The sequence below is a fragment of the Panthera onca genome, chromosome D4 (genome assembly GCF_046562875.1).
Source record: "Panthera onca isolate mPanOnc1 chromosome D4, mPanOnc1 haplotype 2, whole genome shotgun sequence".
Classification (NCBI taxonomy): domain Eukaryota; kingdom Metazoa; phylum Chordata; class Mammalia; order Carnivora; family Felidae; genus Panthera; species Panthera onca.
Window position 1 is genome coordinate 22,515,281 of NC_138351.1, and position 19,698 is coordinate 22,534,978.

Sequence of the window (19,698 nt, forward strand, 5' to 3'; positions counted from 1 at the left end):
CGGGAAGGGTTTTTTAAGGTGCTATTTGAGCCAAGACATGAAGAATGGAAGGATGCTGGTCCTGTGAAGGAAACTATCAGCTTGAAAAGGCTCAATGTGTCTGGAGGATGAAAAGGTGCTGAGCGTGGCTGGAACACAGTAAGGAAAGGGAGAGTAGTACCTGAGGCATGGGTACTGGAAGGAGGCAGGATTACACCAGGTACGTACTGGAAACCATGGCAAGGTTTAGGATGTAGAAGCCACTGGTTAGTGTGTGTGTGTGTGTGTGTGTGTGTGTGTGTGTGTGTGTACGCGCACGCGCGTGAGAAAGAGAGAGACAGAGACAGAGATTCAGGTGGGACAAACGAATTATTGGTTTTCTGGTTTTTTTCAGCCTTATTTTTGCATACACACAGAAGGACACAAAACTGAAGATCTTAGCAGTTGGGAAAAGGACACATATTAGGTGGAATTTCTCTCTTAAAGCAACCATGCTACTTGAGAGAGAGTTTTCACACACACACATACACATCTATATACATATACACATGTGTGACATATCTTTATATTTTCTTTTTTAAGCAGGGACGTGAGGTTCCCTAATTTGTGTTTGAAATGAACAATTTGACTGTGGGCTGAACAATGGACTATAGCAAGGCAAGACTGGAAGCAGAGAAAGCAGTTAAGAAGATATTGTAGTATCCGAGGGAAGAGATGGTAGGGGCTTGAAATAAGGGGGGACGGCTAGGAAGATAGTGTCATATTCATATATATATATATATATATATATATATGTATATATATATATATATATATACATATATATATATAGTATATTTTGGAAGTAGAGTCAATAGGACTCATGATGGATTGAATGTAGAGGTTGAGTCACGAGAAAATTAATGTGGGTTGTGGTACAAAACAGGCAGGGAGCTGGTGGGTGTTTAACATGACAGACCTTTGTTGCAGCAAAACACTCTGGCCTTCCATAAATCACTGTAGCATGCAACATCAGGAATTCAGAAAGACCAAAAAACTCCATTAGCCCTGAACCATAGCATCTCTATAATAGACATATTTAACAAAACGACATTAGTGCTATTCATTTTTCTTGTTATGCATATTTGAGAAAGCAGGCCAGAGAAATACAAAATAGTACATATGGTGTGATCACATTGTTACTGAGAATACAGGAGGAAAAGCGAAGCAAGAACAGGCTGTTTTACTGAGGTGGGAGGCAAGTGCACTCCCTGTTCCCTCAAACCCTCAGATTTCCTGTGCTGAGTTCCAGGCTGGGCTGCAACACGATTTCCGATAGGGTACGTTCACTGCTGTGCTCGGGAGAGGGGGGCTGCTGATGTTTCCTCTGAGGTAGTGTTTTTCAAATGATGGGTGTGACCCTCTCTCTAGTGGGTAATATAATAAAATTAGTGACAACTGACCAGCATTGGAAAAAAAGTTTAATAGAAAACATTATAGTGCTCCTTCTCCAGTATTGTTTTGTGAATTCCTTGTTTTTATTTCATTTATATATATGGATGGATGGATGCATCAATGCAAAATGAGTTTATTATGTTAAAAAGAAAACCGTAGGTCCCACATGGAGTCACTCACTTTAAGACCCCCATATCAGTCAATGGAGACTTAATCTTAACCTAACTACAGTTTCAACCCTCTCCCAACACCCCCAGAAGGTAACCTGTAGCAAGCCAACCTGGAATTTCCTGGTTAGCACTAGGAAATTTACTGATAGACCCTTTCCATTCCCCTTAGGAGGGCAGCCTAGCCTCCAACAATGGATTTTTTGCTAATAATTTCCATTTTCCACTCATTCTCTACCTTTAAAAAATTTTCATTTTCTGCAGCTAGATGGAGCTCCTTTTGATTTGCTAGATAGGATGCCACCTGATTCATGAATCGTTTAATAAAGCCAATGAGATCTTCAAATTCACTTGGTGGAATTTTGTTGTTTAACAAAGGGAGCACCTGGTGGCTCAGTCAGTTAAGCATCAGACAGACATCTGCTTAGGTCATGATCTTGCAGCTCATGAGTTCAAGCCCCGAATTGGGCTCTGTGCTGACAGAGTCTGGAGCCTGCTTTGGATACCATGTCTCCCTCTCTCTCTGCTCCTCCCCAGCTCACGCTCTGTGTCTCTTCTCTCAAAAATAAATAAACATTAAAAAAATTAAAAAAACAATTGTAAGGAGTCTAGGTTAAAAAGAAGAGTTAGAAAGCTTCTGCTCTCAGGTACATTCTCACTGGGAAATCCCCAGTTTCGTGCCTCAGTTTAACTGTTCAAAGACTTGGACTAGAGTTATTTGCTCAATCTCATCCATGTTGTATCTTTTTGGCATGCAGACACAGAGGAATTGAACAAATGTTTTAGATGGACTAGTTGGTGGGTGGTGAGTCTTGGAAAGGAGGTGGGAAATATAAAACCCACCAAGAGACTAGGGAAATGAGATGAAAACACCAGAACTTCATGACAGTACTCAGCAGGTTATCATTTGGGGAAAGGTTGACGTAATAAAGAGCAGGGGTGGGGGGCACCTGGGTGGATTAGTCGGTTAAGCGTCCGACTTCAGCTCAGGTCAGGATGTCTCAGTTCATGGGTTCAAGCCCCACATCAGGCCCTGTGCTGAGCTCAGAGCCTGGAGCCTGCTTCTGATTCTGTGTCTCCCTCTCTCTCTCTCTGCCCCTCCCCCACTTGGACTCTCTCTCTCTCTCTCTCTCTTTCTCAAAAATAAAAATAAACATTAAAAAAATTGTAAAAAAAATTTTATAATAAAAAAACGAGTGGAGGGCCTCATAGGTAATCTTTGCCTCTACCTTTGGATGAGAGACTCATAACTGTCATCTAAAGAATTTCTAGATGGGCAACCTAAATGCTGCCTCTTCCTAAAGGAAAATTCAAGAAATTAGAAATGGCACTATGTATTCGTAGTTCTGCATCCTCATTCCCCTGGCCAAACCTCATCGATTGGACTTGCACTATAGACAATGTCGGCACCTGATTTTTTCATGTCACAGACAGACAAACCCTGGGAGATTGCCGCATGGTCAGAGCAAAGCCAAACTGTAAGGCAATTGTAAGAATGAAAAGACAGAAGCCCTTCTAATTACAGACTGAACAAGTGTCTGCTTCTAATTACAGACTGAACAAGTGACTGAACAAGTGTCCTTCATCTCTCCTGGCAGTAACAAGGGAAAGGGTTCAAAAGTTTTAGAGCAAATAAAACAGCTTTTGGATTTTCCGAACGTCTGCCCAGGACATCTCTTTCAGACAGAAGTGGTTGCAGAAGACAGGGGTTCAAGTACCTGTTTCCACCTTTTCTCCTCTCAGGCTACTGTCTCTGAGGGTCGTGCAAGACCTGAGTAGCCCCTGAGGGTGCTACGAGGGGGGTGGTTATATAATACTTGTCATATATAATACTAATATACTTAAGAAATATAATCCTTTACAAAAAATGTGATACATGATAAAACGCTCCTTATTTTTCTCTCCAGCATACTTTATTTTTTTTTTTTTAAGTTTTTACTTATTTTTGAGACAGAGAGAGACAGAGCATGAACGGGGGAGGGTCAGAGAGAGAGGGAGACACAGAACGGGAAGCAGGCTCCAGGCTCTGAGCCATCAGCCCAGAGCCTGACGCGGGGATCAAACTCACGAACCGCGAGATCGTGACCTGAGCCGAAGTCGGACGCCTAACCGACTGAGCCACCCAGGCGCCCCCTCTCCAGCATACTTTAAATGCTCTTCTGAAATGGGCTTTGCCAGATAATTCTAATCCGGGAATTGAGACCATTGTTGGCTTTTTAAGACCTTTTCTTAATGAGAGATATGGTTATAAATATCCATTTCATGCCTCGTATTGTTTCTAAGTAAACCTCTGATCACTTTTTAAAGTCAGATTCAGAGAGAATAGTATGTGATGGTTATTGGAATCAGCCTAAGGGAAGGAAAGTGCTGAGTATTTTCATTAGTGAATATTAAACAGAAAATTCAGACTGTGTGCATAGTTGTAGGTGCTGTTTTAAGAGGGACATCAGCAGACTGGAATGTGCTCATAAAAGGGAAAAGGGGACAGTTTGCACATCACAGATCTGGAAAACAAATTATGTGAAAAACAAGTAAAAGAAAATAAGAATTCATTTATTCAGGAGGAAAGTGTAAGCTATTATATTGCTGGTAGCAGGCAAAAGCTTCTGTGAGAAAGTGTAGTAAAAGGAAAAAGAAGCTTTTGGGGAGATGTGAAAGTGGGCATTATATATATTTAGCCTTTATGTAGATAGAGGATCGATTAAACTTCTTTAGGTCTCCATTTCCTTATTTGTTGAAAAAGAAGGAAAACGAGGAGGAGGAGAAGGAGAGAGAGAGAGTCTGACCAAACTGGTGCTTTTCAGCAGGAGCGGTCTGGATTTTCTGAGGCCCAAAGCTTATATAATTTGGGGACCTTCTTTAAGAAAAGAAAATTAGATATTTATTTAGAATATAAGCTATGCCACAACAAATTACAATGTTTACAAAACTGGAAAATACTACAGACATCCTGAAGTCCAGGGAGGGGGGGAAATGCCAAAATGTCCTCACTGGTTAGCTGCCTGACACGCAATTATGATCCTTTTTAGCCTGTATTTTGGACTGCAGACTCTTTGAGCAAATCTTCATGTTACAACATATTAATAATGTACATTTCCATTATTTACATAGAGAGAATAGAAAGATGCTTCAGTGTTCCTTCTAGCATAGTTGATAGATGTCTTTAGTTATGGATAACTTAGATACTTTTCCACAAGGCAGATTTTGGCAGATTTTGTCCATTTCAAACCACCTTTTCGCACCGCTACCAACCACATGCTTCCGGTGCAAATAAGTTGTTTTCAGATAAGTTTGACTTTGATTTGTGAATTTCCTCCGTGGAGCCCTGCCTCTTCTGTAGAAATGCCTTAGGTAGATGGTAAGTGGCTCTTCCCCCACCAGTATTAGGTCAGGTGGTGGAGAGCCTTCTGCTCACATTTTAACTGGAGAAACCCTGCTCACCCCAAGTTTATAAAAATTGACTTCCACAGGGTAGTGAGGGAACACTGCCTTCGGTGTAGGCACCAGAGTGACTCAAAAATAACGCCAAGGAAAAGTTAGTCTGCTTTTTATTATCTCCATGTGTCAGCAATTCTGAATAATGTCAGTGAAGAAAATATTCCTCTACCAAAAAGCTTTTGTTGGTCTGAGTTCAAAATAATTGTTGCAGTTACTCTTAGGTTTTAATAATAGATATGTAAGCTTCAGATTGGCATGTTTTTATTACTTATACTTCAGTAAACATTGTATTCTGCGTGGAAGCTAATTTGGAAAACTCCCAGCCTCCAAAACATCCAGACCGTTCCAGGAATTGGTTTCTAGATTAAGTTCCTAATGGTTCTGAACCGTTCATGCTTGCCTCAGTCACAGTCTTCAGTCGCTGTGGGATTAGGTACTCCTGCAATGAAATAGTAGATTTGAAGTAAACAATGTCAGTAGAGTGATTGCGAAGTGGAAGAAACAGAACTTGAATCACAGCGATTTTGTCATTCTATCTGACCACTTGGAGATTTGTTTGGGCTTAAATTATAAAGCAGTGAAACAGATTACAAATTGCAAGTTTGTTTTAGTGCATTCAGACTGCTGTAACAAAATGCCACAGACTGGGTAGCTTATAAACAACTCGCGTTCATGCATTTCTCACCTTTCTGGCAGCACCAGCAGATTAGGTGTTAAGAGAGGACCTCCTGGTTCATAGATGGTGCCTCCCTGCTGTGTCTTCACAAGGTGGGAGGGGCCGGGGAATCTCTCTGGAGCCTCTTTTAAAGGCACTAATCCCGGGGCGCCTGAGTGGCTCAGTCGGTTGAGCGACCGACTTCGGATCAGGTCATGATCTCACGGTTTGTGAGTTCGAGCCCCGCGTTGGGCTCTGTGCTAACAGCTCAGAGCCTGGAGCCTGCCTTGGATTCTGTGTCTCCCTCTCTCTCTGCCCCTCCCCTGCTCACTCTCTGTCTCTCAATAACAAATAAAAACGTTAAAAAATAATAATAATAAATAAATAAATAAATAAATAAAGGCACTAATCCCATCCGTGAGGACTCTTGCCTTTAGGACTTAAGCATCTCCAGGCTCTACCCCCAAGTATCTTACTTTAGGGGGTTAGGATTTCAACTTGTGAATTTGGTGGGGGGTGGGGGGGGAGACACCAAATACTCTTACGATAGCAGAGGAATACTATTTTTGTTTGGTGAGTGCAAATTTTATTTCAACAATACGTTGGAATAATATCTCTAACAATGAAATTGTTATAATATCTCTAACAATGGATTGGAATAATATCTCTAACAATGAAATTTATTCTTTCTTTTAAAATTGTTTTTAAAAACAAAGAACAATTTAAAAGTAATTACTGATTATTGCATCAGAATTACTGAGAATAATTTGATTTTATAGAGAAGGTTGTTAACAAATGACCTGTTTCAGATGTCAAATACAATGGGTACACCAATTCACAAAGTTTGGAAACCACTGTAGTAGAGGGTCAAGCCACAGAACCCGAGGTCAAACAGTGATACATGCTTTTGAGAGTGAAAGCTTTGCTCCCCTAGTTCAATCTCAAATAATGCTTTTTAAAATTAGAATTGTCAAGAAATGAAATGGGCTTCTTGAGAGCTAAGAAATTTCCAGAAGAAATGTTAAAGCAGAGTCTGATTGACTTATCAAAGATTTTGTTGAAGAAAAAAAAAATTTCACGAAAGACTCAGATCCTTTTGAAGATTCTGCGGTATTTCTACTCAACCCGTCTTTATTAGTTATCTATTGCTGCATAACGAGTACCCTGAAACAGAGCGACATTAAACAATAAATATCTCTTATCTCATAGTTTTTGTGGATCAGGAATCTGGGCATAGTTTGGCCAGTGGCGGGGGGTGGGGCATGGATTGTAGCTCAGGGTCTCTCATGAGGATGCAGTCAAGCTGTGGCCACAACTGCAGTCTCTTCTGAAGGCTCTGTTCAGAGCCTTAAGTCTCTGAACTTAAGTTCAGAGACTTAAGTCAAGTGGCTGTTGGCAGGCCTGAAATCAGGAGTCAGCAAACTACGCTTTGCGGGAACACAGCAGTGTTCATCAGCTTACATATCGTCCAGGGCTCTTTTTGCTCTGTCGACTATTTGTATGTGTTAACTATATTTTCCTAATTTCTGTATTCTTGATGCTTTGATATTTGGGGCTTTGCTGACCTGGGAGGGACAGCCCCTCCCAGTGTTAGCTAATTCCCGTAGATAATAAATAACTTGCCTGAGAGATCACCCTTGATATACAAATCAATCAATCTAGACAGAGCCCATACCTCCAGCCATCACCTTTTATACTCTGGGCCACTATCCCTGGCCTAATCACCCCAGGCAGGTACTAGACAATGAAGGACAGCCCGCATGCCCAGAGCCTGCCCACATATTTCAAACTGTTCAATCCTAAACTTGCTTACCCTGTTTACTTTTCCAGGCCCATTCCTTCCTAGGAAAGCTATAACAGAAGCTCTCAACCTGCAGTTCCCCTCTCTGATTGTTCATTGTACCTAGATACTTAACCCGTGCAGCATGCCATGTTAGTAAAAGAAAAGTTTTTTCTTAATGACAGTCATTTTCATGTCTGTGTGTCTTCCCATACCAAATTACGACAAATCCGGTATGCTATTAAAACATGGTAACGGAGACTTTACGGGCCACAAAGCCTAAAATATTTGCTATCTGGCCCTTCACTGGAAAAGGCGACCGGCCTTTTCTTTAGAAGATACTGTTCCAAGTTAATTCACATGGCTCTTGACAGGCCTCAGGGGATTCCAAGCTTACTCACATGACCCTCTTGCTAAGCTGACCCACTGTTCCATATTCAGGACTTTCAGTGTTAAAAGCAGGAAAGTTCTGGGAAAATTTTGACAGTTGGTCACCCTGGCAAGACATGGCAGCTAGTGTTTCCCAAATTGGGCAACTGGAAAGCAAGTGTTCAAGGTGGAAGCCGTAGTCATTTTGTAACTTTTCCCAGAATTTTTTTTTTTTTTTTTTATAAATTCTTTTTTAGTTGATTTACTTATTTTGAGAAAGACAGAGACAGCACAAGCTAAGGAGGAGCAGAGAGAGAAGGAGAGAGAAACCCAAGCAGGCTCCGTGCTGTCAGTGTAGAGCCCAATGTGGGGCTCGAACTCACAAAACGTGAGATCGTGACCTGAGCTGAAGCCGAGAGTCAGATGCTCAACTGACTGAGCCACCCAGGCACCCCAACTTTTCCCAGAATTGATATCTCGTCACTCCTGCCGTATTGTATTAGTAGATTAAATCCAGCTGCCACCCAAAGGGAGATTATATAAGGCTGTGAGTGCCAGGAAGCAGGGCTCATCGGGGGCCAAGTTAGAAACTGCCTACCCTACCATCCTCTCCTATCTTCCCACCACTATGACAACAAATGAAAAATTTATATTTTTCAGTTTTCAGTTTTTATGAAACACGAATCAACACTTCTTGGAGCCATACTACTTATGTATGTCCATCAACACAAGAAGAGATCAAACGAATCTGAAATGCATAAATCATGCTTTGTGTGGCAAGGGTATGAGATCATGATAAAATGTGGGATTTAATCTCCATTCTGATAATTAGTGTTAAACTGCTTATGTCACTAATACATGAACATGGTTTATGGCATATCTTCCTCAAAGTACCCCAGTGAAACCACACAACTCAAATTTCCCTATGGATTTAGCAGTGCTTGCAATTATAATTATCTCTTTAGTGCACATCAAACACTAAGCATCCTCAGCTATATTTGAGAAATATATAGCCATCTGTATTTAAAATAATAGATTAGTTCATAAAAGATCCTCTCATTGATATATTTCCTTCATTTTTTTCCCTTTCTCAATTTCTATCCTTTGTTCTAGAAAAGAGATCATTAGCTGAATGATTACTTAATAAGCATCTACATTCTAATTATGATTTTCCCTTAATGCGGGTAATCTTTCCATTCATTCCTTTTCTTTTAGGAACATCTGCTTGAAAACATAATCTTTATTTTTAAGATATCATCTGTCCCTGTAGTTCCCTTCCCTCTTGAAGCTCCAGTCTTGAGCTCTGATATCACCATTAGTTGCTATGGAAATAATTATGATGCCACAAACAGAGAATTATGACTTCATGCGGGGAAGTAGCAGTGGGAAGCCCGTGATGAAAACCAAATTGTTAACCTTCTAGCTGATTTTAAAACGAGTGGGAGGGGACTAAATTCAAGGAAGAAAACCCTAGTTTCTCCCAAGTGTGCTGTTTCCAGAGTTGTCTCGATCTGATTTAGAAGAATTTCCACCATTCAATGTGATTTTTCTGACGAGTCACCGAGCTTGTCAAACGCTGAGGGGCCTTTTATTCAACTTATCTAAACTCTGCCCATGTCTGCGTGCGGTGGGCGATGGAATCGTGAATGTGCTGGCACTGCCATTTCAGTCTCCTTAATGGTAAATACCAATCTCCACAGTCCTACCAATCACAGGGCAGTCCCCAAAGATCATTATGGGGGCAAAACGAATGGACTCAGAGGGCTGCATTTCATGTATTTCATAAGTATACATAGCCTCCATCTAAAATAAGTATCATAGCACTGAGCAACTCCCATTAATACGAATTCCGCTGCATAAAGCATGATAAGAGAGCCAACTTCCAGAACAGCAATGTTATTTATTACAGAGAGAAAATGCCACATGGAAAGGGAGCCCGGGGACCTGGATTCTGGGTTGAGCTACTCCTTGGCTTCAGTCTATAACCTTGAGCAATTCAGGGAGCCTCCCTGGGCCTCCTTTTCATGGGAATGGTGATAGTAATAGGAAAACCTCTACTGCAATTGCTGCCCAGGGATCCTCTAAGAATGAATGAGATAGTGTCTACGGAGCATTTTGAAGCCCTTAGACAAAATGAGAAAGACAACTAAGAAAAATTTTCAGATATTTTAAATCAGGATTAGACCCCAATTTGGATTTTTTGAGAAGTGGCCTGCAGAAGGCTGATTTCTTCCTCAGAAATTCAAAGGTAACAAAGTCATCAGGCTGAGTTGCACTGCAGATTTTTAAATAATCCAATTATCTTGATCAATTATGAGATTGGTTCTGGCAAACCAAACTAATTTCTGTTTAGGATGAGGAAATATGAAGGAGATTGTGTTAGGCAAAAATGGCCAGAATATAATATATTTACCAACCAAATGTTACTTTTCAATTTACCTTTGCTTCAAAGGTGCCTATATTGAACGTCCAGGTTTCAAATATTCAGCCAGTAATTTTTTAGCTTCCATTTTATTGCCCTGTTGTGAAGAAGTGCTTTTGAGTTTATACAGAAGTGAACCGTATATATCTGGGTAATATTTTAAAAATATTTAACATATATCAACTGTTTTAAATAGTAACAATAAAGGAGTGCCTTTATTTATTTTTAACTACCTTACTGCAGTCAGTTGTCTAGTAATTTCAGTTTTCTAAATAGTATATTTGAACACTGATTGTATTTCGGGAGCAAATGAACAGCCATTTCAAAATCATAATGTAGGTATCTGATTAGTGGGCATAAAGTATGCTGATGGATCTGAAAAGGGCAGCTTAAAAAATCATTATATGTAGTATATTCCGTGTACAGTTTTAATGTTACTTGAAAAAGTTCTTTTAAGTCTATACATCGAAATATTTACATTGGTTATCTGTATAGTGGGATGTCAAGAATTTCTTATTTTCTTTAAATAACTTTTGTGAATGTTTAGAAATTCCAGACCATAAGTAAAAAATAAAGCTAATTTTATTTTTAAGATGAAAATAATTTTGGGGGCACCTGGGTGGCTCAGTCTGTTAAGTGACCGACTTCTGCTCAGATCATGGTCTCGAGGTCCATGAGTTCAAGCCCTGCATCGGGCTTTGTGCTGACAGCTCAGAGCCTGGAGCCTGCTTCGGATTCTGTGTCTCCCTCTCTCTGCCTCTCCCCCACTCGTACTCTGTGTCTCTCTCTCTGTCTCAAAAATAACTAAACATTAAAAAAATTAAAAACAAATAAAATAATTCATTAAAATGAAAATAATTTTTATAGATGGAAATGCTTTCTTTCTCCCTCTTCTCAGTGTTTTCTGTAGATAATTTGAGATAATATAAAAGTACCTCGGAAATTGTGAACTACTCTGTAAATGTGTATTTCTGGTGGTTTTAAAATCCAAATTTCAAGCCCTTTAAAATGAAGACTGTTTCTCTATTCATTCCAGGAATGTCCTTACATTGCAGCTGTGCAAAAATATTTTCTTCATTTGGAAACCAACCCAAGATCACTTTTATGTAAGTTAGAAAAAAGTACAACACATTTCCTTCACACCTCAAATATCACAGATGGAAAACTGTCATTTTGTCTCACTATTTTCTATGCCATAATGATTAAAAAAAAAATAATGTGGCAAATTTCCTAATCTATGCCTTAGGAAAATTTAGGATTTTAACTATTTCTGCTTACAGTTGACTGTTTGAGAGTGAATTACTTTTGCCTAGTAATAGCCATTTCTTAGTGCTCAGCTCAGGTCTTGATCTCAGGGTAGTGAGTTCAATCCCGATGTTGAGCTCCACATTGGGCGTGAAGCCTACTTTAAAAAAAAAAAAAAAAGAACAAAACTTGATGTTACCCATTTATTCTGTGTCTACATAAGTCAATCTATACTGTTTTAAACAGAGGACCTACTTTTGATCTGAATAGTTCAGATTGAAAATATACATAGAAATTATATAATAACAGTTCATTTCATTTTCTTTTCTTTCCTCTGCTTTTTCTTTTCTTTCTTTCTTTTTCCTTTCCTTTTCCTTCCTTTTCTTTTTAAGTTTATTCATTTATTTTGAGAAAGAGAAAGAGAGAGAGAACGAGCAGAGGAGAAGCAGAGAGAAAGAGGTAGAGAGAGGATCCCAAGCAGGCTCCATGCTGTCAGTGTGGAGTCAGATGTGCAGCTCAGCTTCACAAACCGTGAGATCAGGACCCGAGCTGAAATCAAGAGTTGGCCGCTTAACCAGCTGAGCTATGCAGGTGCCCCTCATTTCATTTTCTGATACATAAATCTAAAAACTAAAAAAATAAAAAAACTAAAGAGGCAAAAACATAATTTTGATATTTAAGATAATCTGATGTTGACTTTTAATGACTCCATGACCAATATGATCGATAGACCGATACAATCAATACTACAGGCAATAATGAGGCCTACAATACAGCAACATCTAAATACAAACATTTCAAGGTAACTTTTAAAAGAAGCCTCTATTTCAGATATTAGGATTTCTGAAATGTATCTTATACTGGTTTCCAGCTCTTCAGTAGGTATAGACATTTATTTTATTATTATGAACAATTATTATCTTAGCTGGTTAACTCGGATTCATAAATGACTCTTAAAAACATCATGAGCTAGTTAAAGTTATTTTGTCTGCTAGTTTTGATTGTGCTTTGCCGGTCCTATTACTGTCAGCCACCTCTGTAGCTGGATATGTGTACCAACTTTCTACTGCTCCCTGTACTGTTTTGATAGTAGGTTTTGTGACCTTTAGAAAAGTGGAGTTGCAGATTTAGCCTCGTTGGGAATATGAGCCCACAGACTTGGTATTTCTATCATGTGCACACCAACATACAGTCTTTGGTAAGTCCAAAGGTATCAGTAATGGAGTTTTACATACAAGGACCAAAATTACCATCACTGTAAATAGATTTTCTTTTTAAGTGAAACAGCAATATGGAATAGATAATTTCTGCAAAATATAAAAAGATAACATTGAAGATAAACATATAAGAGAAAATTAAGACAATAAAAATGTGATTTCTTTGAAATCGACAGTCACTTATTACTCATTAAAATCAATCCTTAGTCATTAAAGAATGCTCAGATGTCATGATGTTCTGGAATTCTGTGCTTCAGAGTAGCTGGTGATTGATAGTATAGCTTCTGCTGCTCCTGTAGGGATGAGCTGATTTCAGGAACTTAAGAGAAAACAGATGAGGACTCTTCTCTGGCTTGTGGCCTCTCCAAAGCAGAAACTCAACCCCAGCTCCTAAAAAGCCCAAGAACCCAAAGATTTGGAACCTGGGTTCTTTTAGGGAGAATGGACATCCCAGATGTGATTGTCTTTATTTTTCTTCTTCCTTTCTGCTCAGACTCTGCTGTGGAGATAAAACCCCCAACTTATGATAGCCACTGATGTTCAAATCTACATTTCAGAGTGGTGTTCCAGACATGTTTCTAAATGGCCTGCTATAATAATTCATCAACTAGATGATACACAGGGACCTGAAATATTTAAAAATAAACTCATGTAAAACCACCACCTATGCTGATGTTATAAGTTAGAAGTTTTAATGTCATGCCAAATGCCTCAATATTTCAAACTTCAATATCTTCATCTGTAAAATGGTGAAAAGAATTTCCTCTTCATAGAGAATTATGTGGCTTAAATGTGGTAATGGGTGTAAAAAGCTTAGCCTAGGGCAGATACAGTGTTAACTCTCAATACATATTAACTGTGGAAGCAGTGGTGATGGTGAGTGATCACCATATCTACTTTTACCAGATAGGTTTTGCCTAATTATCTGTTTCTGAATTTAGAATGTGAGCCCACATTTACAAGAATCCTATCGTAGTTATCTTTGCTTCTGACATAGTAATGATCTGCTGTTTGTTAACTGACTAGATTCATAAATATTACATTAATTGTATTTTACATGCTATAACCATTTTCACTGGATATAAACTTGTGCTCTTTATTTTGAACTTTGCAACTATCTTATGAGGCATGTAAGATAATAGATACAGCATATTCATAATCCAAAGAAAGAGGGTGAGGAGCTAAGTGATGTGGCTGAGCTCAATTTGTTAGGAAATGATTTCTTGACTCTGTTGTGTTTTCCTTGTTGTGTTGAGAACACAATCATCTTTATGCCAAATAATACCTTTATTTACTTCCAGTTGGATCGGTGAGTAAGGGCCTGTGGGGGGCAGTTGGAACAAAAGTAAGAGGGTAGTTTCAGAAAGATACACATGATGATTTCCTCAATGATGATTTTTATCAAAGGTCAAAATGGGCTGTGATCTTCCATAAAAAATTGGTTTGACCTGAAAACCAAGTTCAATACCAAGTGAAAAGACTTGCCAATGCCATCTAGATTGATGACTGATCTCCTTCAGAGACAGCATAAATTTCTTTAAACTCCAAGAGCATGACTATATAATAATGTTTATATGTATCCAGGCTATGTATGCCTATCTCAAAGAAATTAAAAATCAGATTGTAGGATAAATCAAAGTGCTTAGCAATCTGTATCTGACATTTCAACATGAGCCTGACCTCAAGGTTAGAGAAGACTGGCCTGGTTCTGTGTGATAGGAGATGATTTGACCTTAGAGAATGTAAGCAGAAAAAAGGGTTCATCTGAATCTTCTTATAATCCACATCAAGCACACCAAGTACAGAGAGGCAAGTGACTTGAATTCTTTTCATAACAGGGGGTTCCCAGTATCTCCATGTTCTGACATGGTATTCATGTTTCCATTTTGAGTACCGAATGAAGGGGAGCAGAACTTGTCATCCCCAAATATGCCTCTTTGACATAAGAATTATTTTAGGATGATTATTTTTGAGAAAGAGCAGACACAGGAGAAGTTCTGAAAACCAAGTAAAAGTTATTCTTTTGTAAGAGACATTTACATGTGTTAGCCTGAAAAATAAAACTGTCAGTTATTCCACCAGCAAAAATGAGTTCATGTGGGAATAACAGAGTTGCAATTTAGGACAAGGAGCAAAACCATAGGCAAGTCTGGAGAACAAAGGAGAGAAAGGTTCTCTTATAGGAGTGTGGAAGCCTGTTTGTTATAAACAAAAAGTCCATTGGAACAAACTGGGAGTTCAAAGTGTTGTGGTTTTCATTGGCTGAGTTGTGATAATCTCTCATTGGCTGGGCCATTGCCAGGGGAGAAGAAAACGCTTCTTGTTCCTGCTGGGGTAGTAAAGCAGTATTAAACATCTCTTCCTGTTGGGGTCTGAAATTAACAAGAGTGGTTGGCGGGGGCGGGTGGGGGGAGCCCCCCTTCTGGCCTCTCCACTCTGCTTTAAACTAGCTTTTCTTTTATTAATCTTCACACTTTAATAAGGAATCTCCATTTGTAAGGGTGTTTTCTTCTCTGTACCAGAAAGAGGAGGATGACTCCAAGTCTTCAGAAACCTTTACCAACGGAGAAGGCAGCAACTTAAATGTGCATAACAACCATAACTTGAGTGTGTGTGTGTGTGTGTGTGTGTGTGTGTGTGTGTGTATGCTTTGCCTGATAACCTGCCATAACTAGTTCCTCCATCTTCCAACATCTTTCTTTTGTCTTTAGCTGGAGATGGTATTTAGGGCGATGGCTTGGGCCATTTCAGAGAGTTACTCAGTTTCCCTGGGTACCTCGCATGTATACAGGAGACATACATGCTATTAAACTTCTGTTTGTTTTTTTCCTGTTAATCTCTCTTGCTATTATAGGGATGTCTCAGCCAAGAAGCTAGAAGGGTGGAGGTAAAGTTATTATTTCTTCCCCACTTGAGAAAGGATCAGAGGATAGCAGATAATTCAACTTTCCCAAAGGGTCTGTAACACATAACTGGCATGGTCTCCACTAAAGACTGTATCCAAAATAAAAGGACATTACCTGTCATTTTATGCTTGGGAATGTAACAAGACATAAATGTGGTAAGAAGCCATGGGAAAATCATGGATTATAGAATGCAAGTTAGAAGATAGAAGCCTCTACTAGGGTAGACAGAGGGCCACTACTGTAGTCACAATGGGATGAATACTATTAGGCCTATAAATAACTTACAGACTACAGTTAATAGAATGGGATGAAAAACTAGTCTAATAAAATGGTGGGACCCTATGAGAGCAGATGTGCCCTCACCCCTTCTCTTTCAAATGATTTTCTTGTTGGAAGCACAAAGGAAAAGTGAATGTTGAAGCTTTGGGGAATTTTCATTAGTATGACAGATTGGATGCATCCAAAGCCCCATGATCTTATATTTTTGACAAGTTTCTGTCAGACATGTTGTCAGGTTACTCTTTTCAACAATGGAAAAGCATTCCCATTTCCTTGCAGATGTCAGGCATATTGAAGAAGTCGATAGAGACTGTTATCTGGTCCTAATGTTAATCCTCCCCTCCAAGCTTGGTTCGCAAACAAAGTCTTTCTGTTCTTTTTGGAAGTGATAGGCTAGAACTTGAGGATATGACCACTGATACATAAATATGGAAAAATTAAGGCCACTCCAATTCCATTTTCACTTCTGTGTTTAAAGCTCAGACTTTTTGTGAATTGAAAGTATATTAGAAGAATATAGAATCACAAGACTGTGATTTATAAGAAATATATAGTTGGTCTGCATCCATGGTTCCTGGCTCACAACTTCCAAAACGCTTAAAATTTCCTGAGCTGTAAGAGCAATGGGAGCATCTTTTGTTGTATTTGGTCTCTTGACCTCAGTTCCTGAAATCGCTTCAAAGTCCTATAGGTGAAATGGGTGTCTTGTTATTCATCACAAGCCCCCTTACACCACAACTGGGTTTATGTTAATGAACTGACTTTTGGAAAGCACCATGGTATTAGAGGGTTGGACCTTTCAGTCCCAGCCCAACCCACCTCCAGGAAGGAGAGAGGGGCTGGAGTTTGAACAATGATTAATTAATCATCCCTATGTGATGTAGTCTCCATAAAAACCCAGAAGGACCAGGTTTGGAGAACTCCAGTTTGGTGAACGCTGGAGTTTGAGGGAGAGTGATGTACTCAGAAAGAGCATGGAAGCTTCTGTGCCCTTTCCCTACACCTTGCCCTATGTGTCTCTTCCATTTGGCTTGTTCCACAGTTGTATCCTTTTATAATAAACTTGTGTCTAGTAAGTAAAATGTTTCTCTGAGTTCTGTGAGCCACAGTAACCAATTAATTGAACCCAGAAAGAAATTCCATTGGGATTGGTGTTTGAAGAAAGGGTGGGGGCAGTCTTATAGGACTGAACTCTTAACCTGGGGTACCTGAAGCTATCTGTTGATAGATAGTGTCAGAATTGAGTTGAGTTATAGGACACAAAGCTGGTGTCACACATAGCTGGTGATACATCCGCACTACTTCCTGTGTTTCATCTGGAGCATTGGTTGTTGGTGTGTGGACCCCCTGCCCCCCCCCCCCCACGTTGGGATTGTTGAGTACAGGAACTGGTTGGCCCTCGGGACTGATAGGATCCCCTCCTTTCCCCTATGTAATGCTTATGGTTGGTGTGTGCACAGCCTTTTCATGTTTGTTTTCTTTTTCCTTGTCACCACTTAGTTTATATTTAATTATATTTAAAACGAAAACTTTTATGAAGTAAAAATGCGTCCCACCTTAAAGCAACCTGAAATCTTCACCTTTTTACTGTTCGTTGTGAAATGGCAACATTTTTGAAATGCTGCCGATAATGAGAATCTAGAATGGCTTTATGGCTTCCTGGTGTTTCCAGAGGTCTGTAAATACTTCTTCACAGCCCTAGGAATTTAGGAGCTCTCCTCTCCCCCGTTTTTTTGACCATCAAATGATGGGGTACAGAATTGTGGTTTTCTGTTGACTCTCCGCCACAGGGTTTAGTGTAGGAAGGGGACAGTAGTTGGCTCAGAAAGGAGGGACTGCAACGAGCACTGCACTTTGTTGTACCTTTATTAAATATTTTGTCTTTATAATCATTCATCTGGAAAAAATTCACGTCTGTGCACTAGTCAGGTTTTATTAGGTAATGCTGTGGTAACAAATAACCCTCAGCCCTCTGGCTTGTAACAAAGGCTTATGCCTCACTCCTATTGTGTGATCTTCATGGATAAGCTGTGTTTCTTTCAGTTGTGTTTTCATTCTGGGATGCAAGCTGAAAGATTAGCCTCTGCCCGGTTATACTGTCCTCCTAGCAGAGAGAAAAGAGCAGGAGATCTGGCAGAAACACTTGAGCCCCTAAAGCTTCTGCTCTCCATTAACCAACTGCAACTTCTGCTCAGATTTCACTGGGTCTGACGTCCATGAGGTGGGAAACTATACTCCTCCCACTGAAAGATTCTGTAAGTCACATGGCAACAGAGTATAAAATCCTCTCATAGGATCAGGGTGTGAACAGTTAAAAATGAAAATAAAATCTACCATAGCCTCATCAAAGAAAAAGAGTATTCCTCATCCCATCTCTCTCTCTCTTGATCTCATTGTCTCTTTCCATCTCTTTCTCTGTCTCTGTCTCTCTTTCTATCTCCAAACAGAATTTTATCCACAAACAGAAACAATATGGCATTACTGCCTCTCTACCTTCAAACTATATCATAATCATTTATTAAGTAGTTCTTGAGCACTTATCAGGTGCTAAGCAAAAAGAGCACACAGGGAAACAGAGTGTGGCTCCTATTCTGTGTGGGGAGGGAAGAAAACTAATCTCTTAGTGATTGTAAATCAGAAGTATCAGTGTTAGGGAAAGAGAAAGGTTAGGTGACTTATTTTGCCGAGAACAACGAGGAAGAATTCACATAAAACTCATAAAAGTTTACCAAGAAGATTCGAAGAGAGGAGACTTACAGGCCCTGAGCACAACATGGACATAGATAGGTATTGCTGTGTATTTTAGGAAGGAAAATTGGAGGTACTTAAAAAATGTAAGGAAGGAACATCACCTGAAAGAAGTTTGGAGTCCGAGAATAAAGTCCTCGCCTCTCAAGCGAGTTAGACACTCTCTGTGCTCCTACACCACCCTTCACTACCACCCCGGAATACTCACCCATGCCTCTCTGTTGTGTGCCGTGCCCCAGAAGCTGACCTCTCCAGTTCTTTTGTCCTCTGTCCTCCTGTTGTATTTGACCCATGAGAGACACTGGCAAAAGGGCAGGAAGAGAGTGAGCCCATGGATTTTATCCCACCCTGCCCTGCTTCAGTAAGAGGAGAAAAAAATGAGACCTTGGAAAACACTCCCTCCCAACTTCTGATCATTCAGAAAACTGCAACAAAATTGAGATTGCCTCCTTCACTGTTCTTAGGACTGTTGGCAGTTACTTTACTGATGAATCAGTTAGCTTTTGTTGCAAAATAAAGTCTCCAGCAATACAGTGACTTAAAACAGCAGCAGTTCATTTGTATAATGATTTTGCAGGTTGAGCAATTCTTCTGGCCTGAGCTGCCCTGCCTGCTCTTGGCTGGGCTTGCTTCTGCATGATGTCAACTGGTGGGTCAGTGGGCAGCTAGATGATCTGGGATGGTGTCACCCACATATCTGATGGTCAACCAGGATGACAGAAGCAAATGGGCCACATAACTCTCAGCATTTGGTAGTGAGCCTGAGTTTGCTCATAGTGGGGCATCAGGAGCATCAAGAGAATAAGATTTAAGGCTTCTTGAAACCTAGACTCAGAACTCACACAGCGACAATTTCCAGCACGTCACATTTGTCCCATATTCAAGGGATGGGAGGTGTCTCAAAATGGTGTGATATTTCCCCCAATCCACTACAAACAAGAGAATTAGACTCACATCTCTCCTGTCCTGAGATTCAAATTGACTGAAATTCCCAATCATGTTTTCCAAGGTATTCAAAAAAAACTAACCTTCCTCCGTTACTGTATTCATCTTATGTTT

The 19,698-nt window shown here is 39.8% G+C and overlaps 1 long non-coding RNA gene across 1 annotated transcript in view; it reads left to right on the forward strand.

Moving 5' to 3' along the window:
- Window positions 1-11,277: 11,277 nt before the first annotated feature.
- The window catches only part of LOC132663589 (uncharacterized), a 125,245-nt gene continuing 116,824 nt past the window's right edge, over window positions 11,278-19,698 (forward strand). The window contains exon 1 of the long non-coding RNA XR_009603148.3: window positions 11,278-11,350. This is a non-coding gene — a long non-coding RNA (uncharacterized LOC132663589). The remainder of the gene's footprint in view (window positions 11,351-19,698) is intronic.